Source organism: Rhinolophus sinicus, linkage group LG05, assembly GCF_036562045.2.
Source record: "Rhinolophus sinicus isolate RSC01 linkage group LG05, ASM3656204v1, whole genome shotgun sequence".
Lineage (NCBI taxonomy): Eukaryota > Metazoa > Chordata > Mammalia > Chiroptera > Rhinolophidae > Rhinolophus > Rhinolophus sinicus.
The window spans coordinates 89,300,110-89,323,204 of NC_133755.1; the positions used below are offsets into that span (position 1 = coordinate 89,300,110).

Consider the following 23,095-nt stretch of genomic DNA (forward strand, 5'->3'; position numbering starts at 1 on the left):
CCTTTCATTTTTGGTTCATGGTAGAATTATTTTTTTAACAAATAGAAAGCTTTTATTTTTATGTAGCATTATTTTCTTTAATGATTTCTGTCTTTGAACCATGCCTTCCCCACTGTAAAATTATACAATTACTAGAAGAAAATGTAAGAAATACTTACATTTGAAAATGCAGATTTCTGGGCCCTGCTTCAGGGCTTTTCTTTCTTCAAGTATTTGAGGAGGCCCCCAAAATTATGCATTGTCAAGGACACATACAATAAAGGTTTTCCTTTTTAATGTGTTGCCTACATTTATTCAGTGTGTCATATTAAGTGGGGCTCTAGCCTTATTTTTCCCCAATTATCATCAACTATAACCCATGGTACTGATTTAACAATCTGTTCTTTATTTCACTCATTTCCCTGCTATAAGCATCCCTTGGCCTGGTTCTTGCATCTTAGATGATGTCTTAGTTTGGTCATTTTCACTGAGAACTGGACCTCAAAATTCCTGCAACTTTTTTCTTTTTTTAAAGATTTTATTGGGGAAGGGGAATAGGACTTTATTGGGGAACAGTGTGTATTTCCAGGACTTCTTTTTTCCAAGTCAAGTTGTTGTCCTTTCAATCTTAGTTGTGGGAGGATGCAGCTCAGCTCCAGGTCCAGTTGCTGTTGCTAGTTGCAGGGGGCGCAGCCCACCACCCCTTGAGGGAGTCAAGGAATCAAACCGGCAACCTTGTGGTTGAGAGCCCACTGGCCCATGTGGGAATCGAACCGGCAGCCTTCGGAGTTAGGAGCATGGAGCTCTAACTGCCTGAGCCACCAGGCCAGCCCAAAATTCCTGCAACTTTTGTCTAAGGAACCTCAGCTGGTCTTTTCCCCCATGTCAGGGATAAAGGTGCTTAATAAAGGCACCAAATGCTCATTTAGTCTCAAATAACCACGGCCCTCCAAGTCTAGAGAGACCTAGTCCTCAACTAGCGGGCTGTACATTAGATAGCAAGGAAAACTCCAATTAGACAATGCTATGGAAGAAGAAAGAGTAGCAGAATCTTTTTCTCTGCAGACCTCCAAAAACATGCCAGGGCCTCTTCTGCCCTCCCCATCTCCTCAGTTCCATGCTTCCATCACTGGTAAGCCCATCTATCTTCTCTGCTCAGTTTATTTATCCTTCAAAGCCCAGCTCAGGTTTGATCTCCTCCAGGAAGCCTTCCTAGAACAATCCAGCTGCAGGAACAACCCTCCAAACTCCTGCAGGTCTCACTGTACATGCCCTTCATGTGTCTTGGCTGGTTCTCGACCTGCTCTCTCCCTACTTTGAGTGTAAATTTCTGCAAAGGGGAAGACAATCCAGATTGTATTGATAGCCAACTACGTGGGAGGCACGGGGCAGGGTGTTTACAATCCACCATCTCACCCTCTAGGAATTGTTTTCGGATGGGAAAACTGAGGTACGCTGGAATTAAATAACTTACTAAAGGTCTATGTAGCTCCTCCCAAACGCTACCCTTTTAAATTCTATACTGCCTCTCCTTAAGGACAAGGATGGTGTCCTGTGTGCCCATGTGTCCTCTGCAGGGCCCAGCGCTGTGCTGTGACCACTAGTAATAATAACAGCCCTTAGTGGAATGCTCACTGTGTTCCAGGCCTTGTACGTTCCTGGTATGTATTAAACCATCTCATTTTCACACCAGCCTCTGAGAAGTAGACTATTATTTCCCCCCATTTTATAGAAAGGAAAACCAGTACTCAAGAGTAGCTCAATAATTTGCCCAAGGTCACACAGCTAGTACGTGGTCAAGGCAGGATTCAACCCAGCCAGTTTAATTTCAGAATCCATCAGTTTAACCACTTCATTCTACTGCCTCTTGTGCTGTTCCATTGATTTGTCAGTTGATTTCCTCAGGAAGGGGCACACAGAGACTGCCCAGTCCTGGAAGCCAGCACGTGAACCTGTACCTGGGGAAGGCAGCTCCCGGTGAGCAGGGCATTTTAAGGGACACTTCTGCCTCACCCCGGGCTGGCACTGCCATGCCCAAGCCAAGTCATCCTAGACCCCCAGGACCAACGAGCCGGGCAGGTACAGCCAGCTGTCCTCCGAGGAGGCAAGTGAGCTCCACTTAGGGCCATGGAGTTCTAGGCAGGTTGGCTGTTGTGCCCGGGAATTTCACCAATCACCACCACCTCGTAGGAACAGGGATTCTCCTTGGTTTTTCATTTAAAAAAAAAAAAAAAAAGACAAAGCAATAACCAGGGCCCATATGGGAGTTTCTGCCCACGTGCGTTCAATTAGAAAAAGTGACTCAATGAAATGGCAAATTAGAGAAGAGGCGGGAATGGAATGTCACAGGCCCGATGAAAAACCCCAAGGGGGAAGGATACCATGCTTCCTTCCTCCTCTTCTTCCTTCTCTCTCCTTCTCTTCATCACTGAAATGGCCCCCATCTGAGAACTGAGGGGGTGAACAAGGTCATGGGTGAGCCCATCGCCCCAGGGTCTACATTGTACGGCTCAGTTACCTTCAGACCCATTGAGATGATAGGTGGAGGCCGGGCAGCCTTGGGGCTGGGGAGAAGTCCCCTAAACAGGGAGGTGGACAGGGCTCTGGAGTCAGGCTGCTTGAGTGCAAAGCCTGGGTCCACACCTTGTGACTTTGAGGCTGTTACTAAAACCTCACAGTCTGTTTCCTCTTTTGCCAATGAGGATAAAAACAGTCTTTACCCCACAAAGGGGTTCTGAGGACTAAACGGGCAGAGCACATCTCATCCACGCCTGGCACATAGCAAGCGTTCAAAGATGGACGTTTCTGTGGTTGCCGTTGTTATCATCATTCCCTCTCTCAAGGAGTACCCTTCCTGCTACAGACACGCACCCAGAGCCCTCAGAGAAAAGCACACTGGCTGGGTGACTCCAGGCAAGTTACACCACCTCTCTGTGCCTCAGTTTCCTGTCCTGAAAATGGAGGTAATAGTAGTACCTCCCTTACAGAGTGACGGGGAGGATGAAATGGGCTCTAATTAAAGTTAGGAGACCTTGCAGTTCCCAGCTGGGAAGCACCGTCACCATTGCGGCCTCGCTGGGTGGGCGCATCTGGGTCTCCCAACAGGGCTCCAGCAACCACAGGCACCACAGCCAGTGGGCATCACCTCCTCCAAGACCATGCTGGTGTTTCTCAACCTCATCTTCTAGGGGGGCAGCTGGCATTTTATGCTACGCGGGAGCCTATGTCTTCATCACTTATGATGACTGACCACTTCTTTGAAGATGTGGACACTCTCAGCTCTGCTGTAGTGATCAAAGCTGCAAGGAGCCCTGCTGTTCATTATTGTGCTAATTGGCTGCTGTGCCACTATCCCAGCAAGCTGCCATGGACTGGCCACGTTTGTCATCATCCTACTCTTGGTTTTTGTCACAGAAGTTGTTGTAGTGGTTTGGGGATACGTTTATAGAGCAAAGGTGGGAAATGAGGTTGACCACAGCATCCCAAAAGTATGTAAGACCTATAATGGAACCAATCCTGAGGCCGCTAGCCAAGCTATTGATTCTGTACAGAGACAGCTACTCTGTTGTGGAATTCACCGCTACTCAGACTGGGAAAATACAGACTGGTTCGAGGAAACCAAACACCAGAGTGTCCCGCTTAGGCACTGCAAAGAGACCGCCGTCAGCTGGAATGACAGTCTGGCCCACCCCTCCAACCTCTACACTGAAGGGTGTGAGGCTCTAGTTGGGAAGAAACTACAAGAAATCATGCTGCACGTTATGTGGGCAGCGCCAACATTTGCAGCGATGCCGCAGCTGGGCGCTGTGTGCTCGCATCGTGCTGTGCAGAACAAGTGGACAGAGATCTTGCTTCTGAGCTCGTCACTCGCAGAACCAACGCACAGCAGAAAACTCAAGCCTCAGCTTTTTAGACTTGCTCTGATTTGGAAGGTGAGTTGAGCCAGTCTACCGCTGTCGGCCTCCTGAGTTCCTTTAGTTAAAGCACATGTACACAGGTGCTGGACAGAGCAGCTTGGCTCTTCAGGAGTCCACCGACTTACCTACTTACCTATGACTTGCTTTTCCCTATTCTAGCTGACTGTTCATGTCCCTAAGTTTTTAAGGACGGTGGTCCATGTTCTAATATCAGAACCATTTGAGAGTTGCGTAGTGTGGTTGAATTTAAGGAGGATGTGGCCTGCATCTATTACCTCCAAGCAGTGATGGGACGGGTCCTGCCAGGCTTCGCAACGGGCAACTCTTGGCCAAAGGTTTTTGGGGGGAGGGCAAGTTAACACCAGATGGTGCTTCTCATCAGTGTCCTTTTAAAAAATAGAGACTGTAGTCCAATAAGATAGCAACTGTACAAAATGGTTAAAATCGATTTTGGAATCATACAGTACGTAGTCTCTTGGTTCATCTTCAAAATCAGACTGATCTGTGAAACTAGCAGTTTTTCATCAAAGCTGGCTCTATAGGAGGAGTACAATGTATCACTACTGTTTGAAAACAATGAGTGTGAGTGTGTGTGTGTGTTTGTATGATTGAGTCCATTCACCGTAAGTCTAAACTAGTTAGAAATAATGTACCCACGTAGACTATCAAAATAGTACGTAGATGTGATCTCAGTTGTAAATAGGAAAATCTAATTCAATAAACTCCGTATCACCCCTCAAAGAAAAAAAAAGTTAGCTGTACTTTAAAAGCATAAACTTCTTTGCATATATGGACTATTTATGATAATAAATGTCATACAATGGCTATGGCGGCACCTTGAAAATAAAAAATGCCAGGGATTACTGCTATGGTGGAGAAGATTTGGCAAATTCTGTGCTTCAGAAAGCGTGAAGAAGACAGCAGTCCAGCCAATGAAACAATCTAGTATACTAAAAGTGGTGTGATACACCATTATTGCATTTCCTAGTTTTCTGAGAATTGGAGAACCCTATATGAATAATATTTCCCCCCCACTTTTTGCTTTGAAGTGTTTCAAACCTACAGGAAATCTGCAAGACTAGTACAGTAAACATTAACAAATCCTTCACCTAAGGTCCTATTTCATTCAGCCCATGCTCCTAAGAATGCGACAGTCTCCCACATAACCACAAACCAATTAGAAAATGTACACTGATACAATACCATAAACAATCTACATATAAAGTTCCCCAATTGTTCATATCCTTTTATAGCTTTTTCCTTCTTAACCCAAGATCCAATCAAGAATCATGTTTGCATTGTTACCCTAACTCCTTAATCTCCTTTATTCTAAAAGAGCCCCTGACCCTTTTTTTAAAAAAGTCCTTGATAATAATACTGATATTTTTGAAAGCCAACGGTTTTACACAACGTGCTCCAATGTGTCTTTGTCTGATTGTTTTCTCCTGATTAGATGAAGATTAAATATTTCTGGTAGAAATATTACACAGGTGATGTTGTGTCTAAATGTATACTTTATAGTGAAAAAAATCAAGCATTAAACCAAACTAAACATAATTTTGTTTGTTCTTCAAGGATTCAGGAGACATTTTAGGACTTACGGTATTCCAGATCACTATTTTAAGCATTTATACTTTTACAATATATCAAATCAGTAATCTTCAAAAGGTTTTGCTCATCCATTCTTCAGTAAAAAATGTTCGTGAAGTGTACTTTATGAGCTGTGTCTATCCCTGCTACTCTAATAGATTATGTACAGTATAGGACATACTAAGAAATGTTAAAAGCTAAGACAAAAAAATACATAGAATAGAAATTTTCAGTTTCTTCCCACTCTACAATGGAATGTCTTACACCCAGGGTTACCATTATTTGCCTATCCAGCTCCCAAAACAGACTTCACTATTGATCAAGAAACTCTTTCCCACTAAGCCTGGATGGACTTAAAATTCTCAACACAGCACTCCATCCAGGCAGAGCAACCCAATCCAAGCCAGCATGTGAATTGACCTATTTCTGTTTCACATAGGAGGCTGCCTTCCCGGCAACTCCATACAAGTATCCAATAGGTCTCTTTAAACCCAACTTCTCCAAAACTGAGACCCTACTCTATCCCCCATCAAAACTGCTCCTTTTGCAGGCTTCCCCATGTCAGAAAATGAGAACGCCATCCTTCCACTTGCTCAGGCAAAAGCAGTTGGTGTCATTCTTGACTCCTCTCTCTTAAATCCCACATCCGTCCACCAGTGGAGCATAGAGGCTCTACTTTCAAAATATCTCCAGAATCTACCTTTTGGCTTTCTTCTCCTCTGCTGCCTCCCGGTCCAAATTCAATTCTTCTTTGTCTTTGCTGGTCTCCCACATCCAACCCATTACCTATTTCTGGTTGATTCTAAGTCCAAAATACATCTCCAGTCCTTTCCTTCTGTCTATTTCCACTGTTTCCACCTGGTCTGAGTTGAATCATCTGCCTGCATTACAGCGGCAACCTCCTGGTGGGTGTCCCTGACCCCCCCATGCCCCTCCAGTCTGCTCTCAACACAGCAGCCATCTAATGTTTCTCTAGGTCACTCACGGTGACTGCCAACGTCTTGGTGATGCCCACAGATCCTGAGTGATCTCTACCACCCACCCCCCTTCCCACTACTCTCTCTCACTCGCTGTTTGGGAACACAGCAGGCATACATGTCCCCTGGTACCTGCTGTGTTTTGCCCTGGATATCTGCACAGCCACTCCTTCACTTCCTTCAGCTTTCCTCCTATCGCCTCTCCTGGCCATCCTACTCCAACCCTGGTTCTTCTTCGGTCCTTTCACTCCTTCACCTTTCTGCTCACCACTAATCACTAACATAGGGTATCTTTTACTTACATGTTCTATTTATAGTTTGTCTGCTTCCTCACTACCCCACCAAAACAGAAAGGTGCCTGGTTTGTAAGTAGGTATTTAAAAAATCTTGTTTGAAATAATGAAACAAACCAGATGAAAGAAAAACACCAGCACAAGCCACATGATAAAGGGCAACTCATAGGTGGTAAGGGAGCCAGTGAGGAGGGGTGTCATCCAAAGCCTGGAGGTGATGCTTCGCTCCAGCCTTTTGCTACCCCATGAGGATAAATGTTGCCAGTACATTCCCTTTATTTCCAAGGCACGCATAATGCTCTGTGGATGGGATATGAGGGTGGGAAGCAGTTTGTAATCACTAGTGCATAAATTGCTTATGAAAAGAAACCTCTGGCACTGGCCTGAACCTCTGAAGTCTCCTTTTCATAAAATTAGAATACAACCTATATATTTACACATTTGCTTTTTCTCCCTCTGTCTGGCTGTCTGGATTCTGAATAAATGAGGCTTTCCTGTCCTATTATTTTATTTCAGATTCCTGTCCCGCAGCGAAGGATGAGGTGAATCTCTGGGCTTCAGGTGTGGATGGGTAAACACCTGGCAAAGAGAGCTCCATCTTTGGGCTCTTGGCGGGGAAGCAAGAAAGTCGGGATTCTTCATTCTAAGCACAAGATAACTCTGGCATAGGTTTAGCATCATGATTAAATGAACTCTGGAGTTAGGGTGATTCTTGGCTCTGCCATTTGCCAGCTGTGTGGTCTTGGGTAGGTTACTTAACTTCTCTGTCCTAACTTTCTCATCTACAAAATGTGGGCAGTAATAGCACTTATCTCATAGCGTGGTTGCAAGGATTAATATGGGGAAAGCACCTACCACGGTGCCAGGCTCGTAATAAGAGCTCAATAAAGGAAGTATGATCATTAATGATCCACATTTATCAAATGCTTTCTCCACACCAGACCTCAGCAGGCTTTAGGATGCTGGACACGAGTCAGAGATGAAAAGCCTCTATCTTAGGAGAAGTCCTAAGATGTCATTAAGACAGAATGCTTTTACCTGGGCACCCAACCAGAAGTAGGCTGAGTGGTTTATATGTGACGGGAAGGGTGGGCTGCACTGGGAGTGGTGGGAATTGGTGGTCCTGGCCAGCGGACTCCACAAGATGGTCTATGGTAGGAAAGGTGGGACTGTAAGAGCTCAGAGAGTAAGTATGTGTGGGGGTGGGGGTGGCATCAGAAGGGAGAGGCAGGAAGTGGTGTGTTCCAACTGTGGGGCAACTCCCCATGGTAGCATATCAGAGAACTTTAGGTAGTAATAATAATAGATTACACTAAGCACCGTCTCTTAGCCAGGCACTGAGAGCTTTACCAATTTGCTCGATGAGGTATAGGTGCTATTATTACCTTCCTATGACAGATGGGAACAGAGGCACAAGAAAGTTAAGTATCACCCAAAGCCATGCCCCTAACAAGTGGCTGTCTTAGTTGTGTCTCCCCAGGAGCATACGCTGAAACAAGGATTCCAATGAAGTAAGTGACCTGGGAGGTGATTCCAGGAAGTACCCAGGAGTGGGGAAACGAGATGGAAGGGAAGGAAGCCAGTAAAGAGTACACTGTTGAGTAAGTTACCAGCACCGGCAAATGGAGCTCAATCCTGCTGAGAAACTCTGGGAGGTGATGCAAAGTGCAAGCCTTTGCCTTGGAGTAACTGTTCCCCAGGGCAGAGGAAGCCGGGCGCCATGTCCATCAGTCCCAACAGCCAGTGCTTGAGGGCTGCTGGGGATGAAGGAAGGGGCCTGCAGTTAATTACCCAGAACTTCCAGTTTTCCTGAGGAGGGCAGAATGGACTCTGATAGTCAGGACAGGCCCGCAGGCAAAGTGACAGTGCTGGTGCTTGAAAGTGGGGTTGGTGTGCTCTGGAATGGTGAGAGCCTGTGGCATCGGGGTGGAGACCAGCTGCAAGTGCAACACTGGCAGAGCTGGGTTTCTGTCGTGGGGGGCGTCCGGCGGGGTCTCTGGTCCCGCTCCCCACACAAGAACGCAGGATATGGTGAGGCCAAAAAGGAACACCCACGGAGCCATAGATGGGGGAGTCATACCACTATATTCTCTCTGGCGGCACTATAGTCTCACTGGAGGCTGGATCCACACTGTCCGCAAACCGCCATCCTAACTGCAATCCGCGCTTGCCAGCCCAGCCGCCATCTTCTTGCTAGCCCCCATTTTTCCTGCTAGCGTAGCCACAGCAGTTATATTAGTGGCCAATGGCTCATTGGTTACAGCTGACGGCCAACTAGCCACAGCTGATGGCCATCCAATCACAGTTGATGGCCATTTACTACCTGAGCCAACACCTTTCTATGTGAGGCCGAGAGCCTGGAAACTGCACTTTGGGGCTCTGTCCCCACAATTTCCAACCCAGTCGGGCACCAGAGCACAAGCTCTAAGCCTCAATGAATATTTTTAACAGTTTTGTGCTCATTTTAAAGGTGTGTGTGTGTGTGTGTACCAGAACAACGAACATGCCACTTGATCAGGTTTCCTTTCAAAATAAATGTATTAAATGAAAACTTGATTTTAAAAATATTAAAGAGGAGCAGAGGAGGCACGTGGATGTGGCAGTTGTGAGGGTGATGTGTAAATGACAGACAACTGGGAATTCGTGGAAGAGGAATAAAAAGGCAGAACTGGAAGACCTCAGCTTGCAACCCAGGACCTGCCTCTGTCCTGACTATATACATACAACCGGGCCAGCACCTCAACTCTGGGAGCTCGTTCCCCCATGTATATCAGAGGATAACGAGTCCAAACCGCCTAGCGGGTGGATCTGAGACCAGATGAGGTCATGCATGAGTTAAAACGCAGTAAGTGGACTGTGGAGCGCTTGGCAAACCTAAGGGGTCATTCTAAGGAACCCCGGGGAGAGCCAGTAGGGATAGGGGCTCCTCCTTTGCCCTTCTTTGTGTGACCCAAAAAGCTCCCACCGTCACCACCCCAACTACTGTCTTGCAAACAGAACCCAGATTTTGTTGAGGTATCAGGTGGTTTTGTGTTTCAAGGGATGCCAGACCCTCTCTCATCTCAGAGGTTGAATCTTAATTACTCTGAACCAAATCCTGCTAATTCCACAGCTGGTTTAGAAATGGGCACTTGTCATATTTTGGCCAATAGGATGTGAAGTAAGTCTTCTAAGGGGCTTCAATAAATGGGGTGCAAGAGAAAAACAGATTCATTTCTGCCCCATGTGAGAATGGAGTAAGATATGCTAATATTTACTGTATGCTTATTATGTACCAAGCACTATTCTAAAAGTTTAAAAAACAAAAAAACACCTAATTCATTTAATATATGTATTAAACTTTTTGAGATAAAGTATTATCAGCCCACTTGACAGAGATTTTAAGCGATTTACCCACTATCGTATAGCTATGGGATTAGGAATCAGGTTTGGCTGCAAAGCCCACACTCTTAACCACTATGCTGTGATGCCTGGAGCAGCTGCAGCCATCTTGCAATGATGAGAGAAGGAGCTGACACCTGATAATGACAGCTGAAAGATCAGAACAAATTTCTCTCCCTGGTGATGTTGTTGAGCTGCTGAATTAACCAATCCTGGAACCATCTACCTCTGGACTTTTTGTGATGTGTGAGCATTTTCATTGTTGCTTAAGCTACTTTCATTCTCCAAGTAAAAGTTCCTTTCTCTACTGTCGTCCACATGATGAGACAAGTTTCAATAGCAAACAGCAAAGAGTTCTACCACACATTCAAGAAAAAACTAATTTTGTCAATTGTAATTGAAAAATTTAAAAAGGGAAGAAAAAGATAAAGGGGAATAAGAGGTTCAAAGTTCCAGGTATAAAATAAGTCACAGGGTTATAATGTACAGCATAAGGAATTTAGTCACTAATACTGTGATAGCGTATGGTGTCAGATGGTTGCTGGACTTACGGTGGTCACTTCTTAGGTATATAAATGTTGAATAACTATGGTGTACACCTGAAACTAATATTTTATGTTAGCTATATTTTAATAAAAATTTATTTTAAAAAGTAATTTCAATCTTACACAAACTCTTTCAGAGAATATAAAAAGAAGGTTCACTTCTTGACTCCTTTTTAGTGTAACTTTGATTCCAAAACCCAACAAGAACAGTATTTGAGAAAAGAAAATTACACTTACGAACATGAATGCAAAACCCTAAGCAAGACATTAACAAACTGATTCCAGCAATAAATAAAAAGGGTAATATGTTATGATTATGTTGACTTTATATAACAAATGCATAGTGAGTTTATTATTTTGAAAAAAATCAATATATTTCATTCCATGAAAAGATAAAAGGAGGAAAAAAATTATGATCGCATCAACAGATACCAAAACAATTTTTGATAAAATTCAACATCCATTCACAAAAAGAAAAAACTCTTAGCAAAGTAGAGATAGATGGAAACTTCCTTAGTGTGATGTAGGACGTCTACTAAAACCCTACAGCAAACATCTTCTTTAGTAGCTGACACATAGAAAGTAAACCAGGCAAAGTGCCAAACATCCACGCCAGTGGGTAGAACTTCTAGGGCCTTAGCAAAGGCTGGTGAAGACCAACAGGTACTAGGTTTCTCCTCCATGACCAACCTGGCCAATCCTTTCCTGGGATGAGAAAGGCCATCTGTCCCCAATGTTCTCAAGGAAGACCATCATCTTCCCACCCCCCTTCAATTTGCATATTTGTATGAATAGCACCGTCTTTCTTCTGAGTACTCAGATTTGAGGCCCTGGTGCCATCTTGGATTTTCTTCCTTTGGTTTCCTGTGTCCCATCTGTTACTTGGTCCAACAAAACCACTCCCTAAAGCTCATTTAGATCCCACCCTTCCCATTCCTCCAGTAGGCTTTTAGACAATTTCTCAAATTTGCCACCAAAGTAAACCCTTTACAGCAGAGAAGTATCTCTCTGAGGAATCTAGTAGCATAATCTAAAATGTCCCTCTGCAAACCTGAAATTTATTTGAAGTCTACTATTCTGCCTTAGTAATGTATATACATTTAGGATTCTGGTCCATAATATAGCCATAGTGTAAAAAGTATATTTATTTTAAATTACTTATGGTTAAGGAAAATTAAACCTCACAGAAGCCATGTGTATCATAAGACTGGCAGAAGGCATTTCAAACCCTCTTTTGAAAGGCTGGGCCTACATTACTGTTGCAAAAGCCTCCCCGAGAGCCTCTCAGACCTCACAGTGCTTCCAGAAAGATCCAGATCAATGGCGCAGGGCCATGAGATTAATCTCTCACAGACACTCCTTTCATCTCTAGTCCAAGGACCTGCTTATCGGGTCAAATTTAAAAGTCAACCAGCCTGGCTTTTAAAGTTCTCCTTTAAGAGGCCCCAGTCACCCTATCCAATTTTATCTCAGCTAGAGCACTCCAGCCTACCCCCAAGGCCTTATCACCCACCACTGGCATCCTGGTCCTTTCTCCAAATCCAGTTCCTTCTTCCTTCAAGGCCTAACTCCTGGCCCACCAGGGTGGGACCCATTCATTGAAAGATCGGGGCAATTTAGAGCCAGAGGATCAATGATGCCCAAAACGGGCAGCAGACTTGCCTAAGAGCACACGACCAATTAAGGGTTGTTTTAAACTATTCTCATTGTTTCTGGTGAATAAATCGTATTTTCCCCCAAAGACTGGAAACTCCTGGGGGTAGCTACCACACCTTTTTATTCCCAAATTTGGTTAACATGCTGCAGGATGTACTCTGCATAAAATGTACTTTGGTTCCAGACTCCCAGCTCCAGCAATTCCCAGGTCATTCAGCCATTCACACTTGCAAAATCCAGTTTAAGATTCCTCTAATTGTAGGTTATTTAGTTTTTCCTTTTTAAATTGTCATTAGTTGTTACAACATGGACCCAAAAAATACGTTTTTACAAAAGATCCACACTTCCCCCAAACTCACAAATCCATGCTAGGAGACTCATTCTATTTTTTTTTTTTTTAACACTTCCCCCGGGGAGAGTTTGTTTCATTCATTCTCTCATTCATTCATTTATTCCACAGATCCTTATTGAGATGCTATTAAATGCCAGGATACTCTTGGGGCCATAGATATACAATGACAAATAAGACAGTTCTTTTAAAGAGACTAAACCTCCTGGGGGAAATAAAATGTGCTTTACTTTCCTTCTTAATAATTTACCTTTACTTGATTCTTTAATTAACTCAAGTATGTGGGTTTGGGGGCTTTGACTCATCATGTGGCCAGAAAGTTCCCTGAAATCAGGAATTGAATCTTCTAGTTTTTTGGTATCTAAGTAGAGTCAGAATATGTTCCAGTTAGGACTGGTTATCCTGGTATAATTATTAATGGTGTACCCTTTCACTCTCAAAAGTGTCCCAGTTTGGGTTAACAAGTGTTGGTGAGGATGTGGGGAAACTGGAACCCTCCTACACGGCGGGCGGGAATGTAAAAAGGTGCAGCCACTTTGGAAAACAGTGAGGCAGTTCCTTAAAATGGTAAACATAGAGTTAGAGTTACCGTATAAACTAGCAATTCCACTCCTAGGTATATACTCAAGAAAAACAAAAACAGCCACACACAAAATTGCATACAAAAGTCAGAGCATAATTGTTATTCATAATTGCCCCAAAGGGGAAACAACCTAAATGTCTATCAACATATGAACAAATATAATGAATATAATGTGGGATATTCATATAAGGGAACATCATTCAGTCATTCATAAAAATGAACAAAGTACTGAGGCAAGCAAGCTACGACATGGATGAACTCTGAAAGCATTATGGTAAGTGAAAGAAGACAACCAAAAGACCACACATCATATGATTTCATTGAGATGAATTGTTCAGACTAGGCAAATCTACAGAGACAGAAAATAGATCAGTGGTTGTCTAGGGCTGAGGTGATGATGGTAATAGAGTAACTGCTAATGGGGACCAAGTTTCTTTCATCTTTTTTGGGGGGGGGAGGTGACAGAAATGGTCTAAAATTAGATTATGATGACGACTGCAGAACTCTGTAAATGTACTAACAACCATTAATTGTGTATTTTGTGTAGGTGAATTCCATAGTATGAAAATTATATCTTAATAAAATTTTTTAAAAAGCATTCCAGTTTGAATAATGAATTCTATGGTCACCTTCTACCTAGGGAGGACTTAACATGAGTGAAGAGCATGGGGGCTTTTGAGTTAGATCTGGGCTTGAATGCCACCTCTACCACTTGTTGTATGACATGAGGGAAATTATCGGATTCCCCACCTGCAAAATAGGGTTATGTGCCTACCTCAGAGGCCTGTTGTAATAGAAGTAAGATAATGCATGAAAAGTGCTGGGAGCCCCCAACCCCATCTTCAAAGTGCTCAACTTTCCGCAGATATTTACACTGGCAAAGTCTGTCTGATACAGCATGGATGGATGGACCAATGAACGGAGCAAGGCTGAAGCAACTCAAGACTCAGAGAGCAGATTACACCCATTCCACAAAACGAGTTGTTCCCCTTAAAAAGGAACTCAAGGAGAAGCAGTGGACCAAGTTCAATGTTGCTACCTGTTCTTCATGGTCATTCATCACTAGTGTTCTCAGCTCTACGGTATTCAAAGCTCTAAGCTGAGAAGGATGGGGGAGAAGTCAGGATCCCCACTTTCAATTTCCCCTCAGCAGTGGGGGGCTGGGCATGTACAGAGGAAGAACATGGCCCTCACAAAGGCTGTGTAAACAAGCCCAGGGTGACCAGAGGAAGCACCCCTGGTCTGAGTGCCTCTGAGCAGATGAGGCAGACTGTCACCTGTGTGCTCCCCCTGAGATGGGGCCTCCATTGCCTACCGTCAGGTGCTAAGGTGAGTCAAATAGTATCGGTCATGCCTTAATCAAAACACTCATCCCCAGCTCCCACCCTGGCTCCTCTTTCCTTCAACAGCCTCTAGGACTACAAACATCTTCCAGGGCTTAAACCCATGCTGTCTCTTCTCACATAGGCCTCAGAGACTTACTCTATTCCTTCAGCCTCAGCTTTCATGTTTCTCCAGCGCTAACCTCCATCCCAAATTCCCAGTCCACCATCCCCAAAACCTGCCCCTCCTATTCTGTATTGTGTGTCAGCTAAGCATCATCCACTGGGGCACCCAAGCTAAAAATGCTGCCATTATTTCTTCTCAGCTGCTCCTGCCCCAAGTTTCTACAGTCACCTGTAAACAGATCCTATCACCTCTGTTTCCAAAATGTCTCTGGAATCTGGCCCCTCCACGGAAGGCTCCGGCGCTCCCACATAACGCGTGCACTGGTGCAATACTCTCTCTTCTCACTGGTCTCTCTATCGCCATCCACCCTCTCCAACCCAAGCACTCCTTCAGACACTTCAAGAATGCACACGTGTTTCCTTTGCTTCTTAAAATCTTAAGATCCTTTTGTCTACAGGATAAAATCCAGACCACTTATCTGAAATGAACATGCAAAGTCTGCCATTTAAAAAAAAACAAGAAAAAGCTGCCATGCCCTACCCTAAATTCTCCCTGAAGCCTTATCTGCCCTCCCCCAACACACACACCCTCCTCATACTTAGACTCCAAGTCCACTGAATGGTCCAACACTGATGCTTTTGCTCCACTCACATCGCTCTCTTTCTGCCTAAAACCCTCAGCCCAACCTCTCTTGAAATGCTCCATGTTCTTCAAGACCAGCTCACTTACCACCTCGGCAAAGACGCTTACCTCAGTTCCTCCTGCTGAAGCCTGAAGGAAGTTGTGGGGTGAGATACAGTACTTGCCCCCAGAGGCCACTCTGACTACTGACCAGGGAGGAGGAATTGGTTTTTGCCAAGTCACTGTATCTCACGGTCCGGTCCTCAGCTTTGCAGAAGCGTGCTTTTTGAGGCTGCTGAAGAGTAAATACAATCTAATTGTCTCTAGTAAAGCCCAAGAAAGAAACAGAGAAACAGAGCCAGCGAGAGAACCTAAGTACCAAGCCAGCCTAGCAGCCCATGCTCTCCTGGACGTGGGAAGCCAAACTCCAACCAGAGGGTAGCATGGCGGAGAGGCAGCTTGCCCTCAGCCACGGCACCACTGCGTCCCACAAAAAAAGACAGTGTAGAGTCATGGCGAACAGCATGAGTCAAGAGCTACAGAATCCAGGTTTGAAAATGAGCTCTTCCACTTACCCTGTGACGTTGGCTGACTTCACTAGACTCTTGGTTTCCTCCTGTCTGTAGAGCTAATGATACCCTTTGTCCTGCCCTGCTATTCCCTCGACCTAGACGGACCTCTCTTCCCCTAGATACCCACATAGCTGCCTGCCCGCTTCCGTCATGTCTCTGCTCAATTTTCACCTTTACAGAGAGGCTTTTCCTAAACTTCCTAGATAAAATAGGAACGCTTCCCCGACCTCTGGCACTTTCCATCCTCCTTATCCTGCCATATCCCTAGTGCTTGACCAGAGGGAACTGGTCAATAAATATAGGATGGATGAATGACGCATACCCACCCCACAGAGTTGTGAAGACATTAAGTGTTTAGAACTGTTCTTGGCCCACATGAAAGATCCATAAATGTTAACTTTTATTAGGAGAGCCTCCTACTGAGAGCCTGTCACATACCAGGCACCCAGAGATGCCCAAGAGGTGTCAGGGACTCTGAGTCTTGTTGGAAAGAGAAATGGAAGCCTCGGGAGAAGGGCACCTGTGAAAGAGAGAGAGAGAGAGAGACTTCTCCCAGGGAAGACTTCATGACGCTGCAGTGAGGCAGGAAAACATGGCATATTTGGTGTGTGGACCAGCACCGCCAGCCAGTATAAGACAAGATGGTGGCAGGAACCAGGGCCAGACAGGAAGTCAAGGTACATCATGAAAAGCCTTGTGGCTGCAGCAGAATGAGTTGTGCCCCAAAAGCAATGGAGAGCTATTAACGGGTTTTAATAAGGCGCAGAACCTAAGTACATAAGCATTTGGAGTTTGGGAAGGAGTCAGCTGAGAGAGCAGTGAAGAGGTTCTTGCAATAACTTAGTGAGCAGCCTATGACAATAGAAGACAGGCAGGAAACAGAACTACTGGAACTCGGTGGACATTGGGATGGTGGTGGAGGGAGGATTTTGGCTTCGGCAATTTGATGGAAGGTGTTTCTAATTCCTCGGATCAGGAATCTAAGCCGAAGAACAGAGTTAGGGGAAAAGGTTCTCTATTTCACATGCTGCTTTTGAAGTGCCTACAAACATTCAGGTGAAGTACCACACCAGCTGGTACTTAATATATAGGTACCATTTATCTAATAAATAAGTACCATTTATCAAGTTCTTACTGTGTGCTTAAAATGCCTATTGTTTATTTTCATCCTGACAACAATCATTTAAGGTCGGCATTACTGTCCCATTTCACAGGTAAAGAAACTGAGACTAAAAAATGATGCAAAGTAATTACTGAAGTCCACAGCCAGCAAGGGACCCAGCTGGGATGTAAACCCTGGTCATGTCTGACAACACTTTCCCTTCTCCCCCACCTTAAACCTTGATGCCTTGAGTCAAGTCTGGACATCAGGAGTACACACCTCTGGAAATCCTCAGCTCAGGAAGCCAAGCCCCAGCCTGCATGCTGCCAGGTAGGGAAGATGGGGAGAGTGGAATACAGAGCACACTCACATTTAAGGGGTAGGTGGCAAAGAGGAGCCTCAGAAGGAAACAACAGCTCGTGAGACTCAGTAGAGAACAGAAAGGGAAGGAAGAGTGGATCACAATACAGCCAGGGGTCAGCTGGGGCGTGGACCCCTCCTCTCAGCCCGCTAGTGTCAGACTAACAAACCCAAACACCCTCCTACCCCCACTGACACATTCTTTCTAATGTTAATCTAATGTTAATGTTATCTAATGTTAATAGAGACAATGGGTTAAGGTTAAGTCTTCCCAGCTCCAGGAGCATTTGTGTCTCTAAATCAGTTTGCATATCTTTGCTCCAACCCATGAAGTATCGATTTTATAGTTTACATCAGAATGGGCAATCTTAATTCCAATTTCTGGGACGTTTCCTCCAGGCCGACCTGTAGTGTGGGATGTAGCAAAACACATTAGGCCTTTGGATTCAGACCTAGATTACAATATCGGCCCTGCTGTGTGACCTTGGCCAAATTACTTATACATCGGGTTCTCACCTATCAAATGGAATGGTTTTGAGAGTAAGAGAAATGTACCTATGACATCCAGGTTCTAATATGTGCTGTTAGTACATTGTTTCTATTTACTGTGTGGCTTCATTCTTGATCACTTGGTGAGCTTGTGAGAATTCTGATGTCCCGGTCCCACTCCTAGACCTCGATGTCAGAATCTCTAGAAATGGGGCTGAGGTTCTGCATGTTTATCCCCAGGTGATTTTGAAACACATCCAGGGCTGAGAATCACAAGCCAGGAATCACTCTCTCCTCCTCTAGTTGTCTGTACACCTTCATACCAAATTGATCACTCTATCGGTCAACTGTCTTAGTAGGCAGGATTTTTTATCCTAAGATTGGAAATTCTCTGAGGGCCACCTCCCCCTAGAATGAATGTGGTCATTCCCAAATCAAGAATCTATTAAGTTGGGGCCGGCCCGGTGGCTCAGGCGATTAGAGGTCCATGCTCCTAACTCCGAAGGCTGCCGGTTCGATTCCCACATGGGCCAGTGGGCTCTCAACCACAAGGTTCCCAGTTCGATTCCTCGACTCCCGCAAGGGATGATGGGCTGTACCCCCTGCAACTAGAAACGGCAATTGGACCTGGAGATGAGCTGCGCCCTCCACAACTAAGACTGAAAGGACAACAACTTGAAGCTGAACGGCACCCTCCACAACTAAAATTGAAAGGACAACAATTTGACTTGGAAAAAAAAAAGGCCTGGAAGTACACACTGTTCCCCAATAAAGTCCTGTTCCCCTTCCCCAATAATAATAAAAAAAGAATCTATTAAGTTATGCCTCCTCAGCTACGTATCACAATAATCTCATTTTCAGAGGGCAACCTGGAGCTTTCTAATTAATTAATTTATTCACTAATTTGCAGTTGCCCCCTTAAGCTCTCTCTACATGAATAATAGAGAATTTAAGCAAACCCTGGGGTGAAACCAGAACAACTGAGAAGAGGTTAGCATTGATACGGGCCACATGAAAGGGCTTCTCACTACAGAAATTCTAAGTTTTCTTTCTTTAGTGTTTTAACTCCATTAGTTTCTTAATCATAAATAATAGATTGTTTTTAACTTAAATCATAGAAATCCCCTACCCTGCTTTAGATAATTACCCTAAAACTTGTGATTCATACTTGTTGATTGTAGTCATTGAAGCCTAATGCATTCTGGGCCCAGCTCCTGGACAATGAACAACTTCTGAATGATTGGTTGAATGGCCACAGGCTCTATAGAGCTAATGGATTTATTAATTAAAATCTATTTTTCCTCTTTCAGGGGCCGTGGGGATGCGGAGGATGCCCCAGCAAGGTTGCCAGTCGCGACCAAAGAAGCCAACGCGCTCTTCCAGGTGGATCCTGAGACCCTTTCCTCTCATCTGAGATCAGATAGGGTGAGAACTCCATGAGCCCCCCAATAGGTAGGGACAACTCTGTGCTCCTGTCCAGCAGGAAGCAGATACAGAAGAAAAGACCTCCTGTCCCTCAACTTCCCATAGAGATTTTATGGGGATCATGTCTCTCAACGGAAAAACAAGGCAGGCAGTTAGAGATAGGCATCGGGTCTCTGCATTCCTGCATAATCCACAGAACAACTGCCCAAAAGACCTCCCCTCTCCGCCCAAAACTTCCCCTTTTCATTGTAACTATCTACCCCTATGAGGAACAAGTGGGTACAAAATACCCAACTAGATTAAACCAAAATCCACAACGACCTTCATTTCACCTGGTCCTTATTATACCATCATCATAATATCATACATATGCCTGGAAGTTCATTAATAGTGTAACAGACTGAATTCTGGGAAGGAACATGGGCAGTCTGAAAAGATGAGATAATAGCCTCTTGTCAATCACAGGTGGTCCTACGCCTGGAAAGGAACAGCCCATTCTAGATTAAAAAGATAAAAACTCCAAGTCTTCGCCAGTCAGGGCCTTTTTGAGCCTCTGGAGCCTTGCCTTTGCTCAGGGCCCTCTCCAAACCCTTTGGAGTGTACTTTCTCTTCCAATGTTGGCCCTTGAGCCATTCTCTGTTGCTTGGGTCCGCTCCTATTTCTTTGGAGTGTACTATCTCTTCTAATACACTACTCTTTCACCACTTTATTTCTGTGTCTCGTTCAATTCTTTGCTTGAAACGCCAAGAACCTGGACACGGCTCCGAGAACAGCCCGCTCTCCGGTAACAGCATGAGTTCACCCAAATCTCTCCAGGTATTGATAAAGTGTTCTATAATTAATAAGAACAAGAATAGCAACAGTTATATAGTAATTACTTTGTGTCAGGCATTGTTCTAAATGCTTTACATACGTTAATTATTTTAATCCTCAAGTTTATTGTTATCCCTATTTTACAGAGGAAGAAACGGCACCAAGAGGTGAAGAGATTTGCCCAAGTCCACACAGCATTCGAGCTGATGGTCCGGCTAGGTCTTATTTTCTGGGAAACACGGTAGTGAGAGGTAGAAGCAGACTTGGAAACTAGAAAATATGGGTCCAGGATCAAGATTTTACGATTTAAGGACACGTTAAGGAGATGGGCTGGCCACTGAAGAAGGCCTGAGGCTGTCCCCAGGCCCGGGGAGGAGTCAGGAGGAAGGAGGGGTGAGTCTCAGAGAAACCAGACTGGGGGTCACAGCTGACCACAGGCCTATGGCTTCCTGGATTCCCTGGCAGAGGAATGAGGGATATGAAGGGGAAATTCCTCCAGGAAAAGAAAACATTCTTGAGGTTTCTTTTCCCCTCATCTCTGATTTCAGACCCTTCCTTTCTTGCTGAGTCATGGAGGACATTTTGAAAGGGTGGGGGGGTGGAGTGTCACCTCATAATCCGAAGGCAACAGAGCCAGCAAGGCTGTACCCTCTGGGGGCCTCTTAGGCAACCCAGCTCCCTGCTCCTGGAAGGGTGATGCCAGACAGCACCTGTTCTAAAAATAGTTCACCAAGAGGAAGCAGACTCTACTGTTCATCTTCCTTATCTTCCCGAGTCTCTTCAATGAATAAATAAGAATATTAATGAATGCTTGAATGAATAATCAAGTAAATAAGTGATTCAACAACCACTTACTTGTCCCCGACTGAAGGTTCTGGAATTAGACATGCCTGCATTTGCTGCCAGCCCTGCCACTTAGGACCCTAGGCAGGTGACAGAACCTCAGTGTCTTCATCTATTATATAAAATGGGGATGTTTGTTGCAACCTACAAGCTTGGGGTGAGGGCCAAATAAGGTAAGAGAGGCAAAGCTCTTAGAACACCGCAGGCATCCCATAAATGGGACTTCCTGTGTGCCAGGCACTGAGAGGGACTGGAAATCAAAGAGGAATGAATAATCGCAGCCTCTAGGAGTTCACAGTCTGGTGGGAGGGGAAATAGAGATGTAATGAATCAACGTGAGGGATGATTCTAGAAGGAGGCCAGTTCCCAAGGCTAAGGACCCCGAGAGGAAAAAGACCAACTGCCAAGCTGAGGCAGGAAGTTCCTGCTTCTCAGACTATCACCTGCTCAGAATCACCAGGGATTTTGTGAAAATACAGGTTCTCATTCAGCAGTCCTGGGTTGGGGCTCGACATGCTGCATTTCTAACCACCTCCCACAGCATTTGCAGGACCTCAGGTCACACCCTGAGTCCATAGCTGGTGGTTTTCAGGGGTTCTTACTCACAGACTCCTCTATTATACTTTGTATCCATTTTAGGGTTCAAAGGTTTAGGGATCAAAGTGCCTTGTAGAAGCTGCAAACTAGGCAGCTACCTAAGCCTCTCTCCCTGATCCCCCCTACACCTGGCGATTCTAATGCATGATTCTAATACCCACGAATGTTCAGATCCTTGAAGGTGGTTATTTCTTTTTTCCTCCAGCCTTGCCCTTTCCAGGCCAAATTATCCAAATGCTTCAAATGTTTTCACATCCGGTACTTTGTAATGAATTCCCTTTAAAAGGTCATAGGTTTATGAGAAAGGAGTTAATTATGAATCTTTTATTAATGTAAACCCTCTTCATTCCATCTCAAGCGGTAGGAGAGGGGAAGCTGTACTGGAAAAGATGAGAATTTCTTGCTGATTTGACACAAGACACTGATATCAACGAAGATAACATGTAGCTGGCAGCAAATAGGATAAGAAGTGTCACCAATTCAAAGATAATCTTAGATGAATCACTATATCAGAAAACATGAAATGCCCTAAAATCTTCTAGCTCATATATGGAAGAAACTTGGATGAAGGTTTTCCCAAGTTTGATAACTATCCTATTTTTTATATGACATTACCAATAATGGTGTGTGAAGCTGAAATAAACCTTTCCAAATTATCAATAATTTAAAAACTTCCCATCAAGCATGCTAGAGGAATCCTGGGTCATCTTCTTTTTATTTTCTGAATGGAAAATGTTACAAAATCATTGTCATAGGGAGATGCAACCAAAGAGGATGCAGCCAGCAGATGTAGGAAAAAGGAATTACAGAGGAGTGTCAAGCAGTGAACACTGGTATCAAGTTATTTTTCTAGCTTTTGTGATGTTTCAGCTTTAACATTTTTTCTAACATGTTGTGATTCCATTTCAAAATCTAAACATTCACTTTTGTATCTTTTATATTTGTGATTTTATATTATTTTTCTTAAAGAGGGCCTCCAAAACTGCATAACCTTTAGACCCATCAAAATCTCGATCTACTCTGGGTATACTGGAAAGCACGTGGGCTTTGGGTTCGGACCTGGGCTTAAATCACCGTACTGTCACTTGCTGGCTATGTGCTGTGTGGCCTCTGACAAATTACTTAACTTCCCTGAACTGCAGTTTTCTCCTTTATCTAAAATGGGATTGTCATATCCATCTTGCAGGTTTGTCTGAGGATTAAATAAGACACTGCATGTAAAGTGGCTATTATGTGGCCATCTCAATGACCTGGTGGCCAAGAGACAATTGAGACAGTTAGAGGTTCATTTGAGGTCATCCAGCTGAGAACATATAATTTTGAAGGAATCTAGATTTAAGGTTTATATGAACAATCCTTCCTAGCTCCCACCCCTCTCAAGATGAAATAAAAAGCAATCTGTAGTAACCCTGAGCCCGTCAATCTAACCCATCGCTCATTCTTCACCAAAGAGGGGTAACAGAGATGTTTCCCACCGCCAGCATGTTCCCCCTGCCTCCCCGGGGGGGAAAGTGAAATGAGCACCCTCTGACAGTGCCTGTGAGAAATAATGAA

The 23,095-nt window shown here is 44.4% G+C and overlaps 1 protein-coding gene and 1 pseudogene across 3 annotated transcripts in view; one reads left to right on the forward strand and one right to left on the reverse strand.

The window, feature by feature from the left end:
• Positions 1–23,095, reverse strand: part of CCND3 (cyclin D3) — an 84,753-nt gene that overhangs the window by 10,830 nt on the left and 50,828 nt on the right. The window lies entirely within an intron of this gene.
• On the forward strand, positions 2,451–4,785 carry LOC109450722 (tetraspanin-3; annotated as a pseudogene).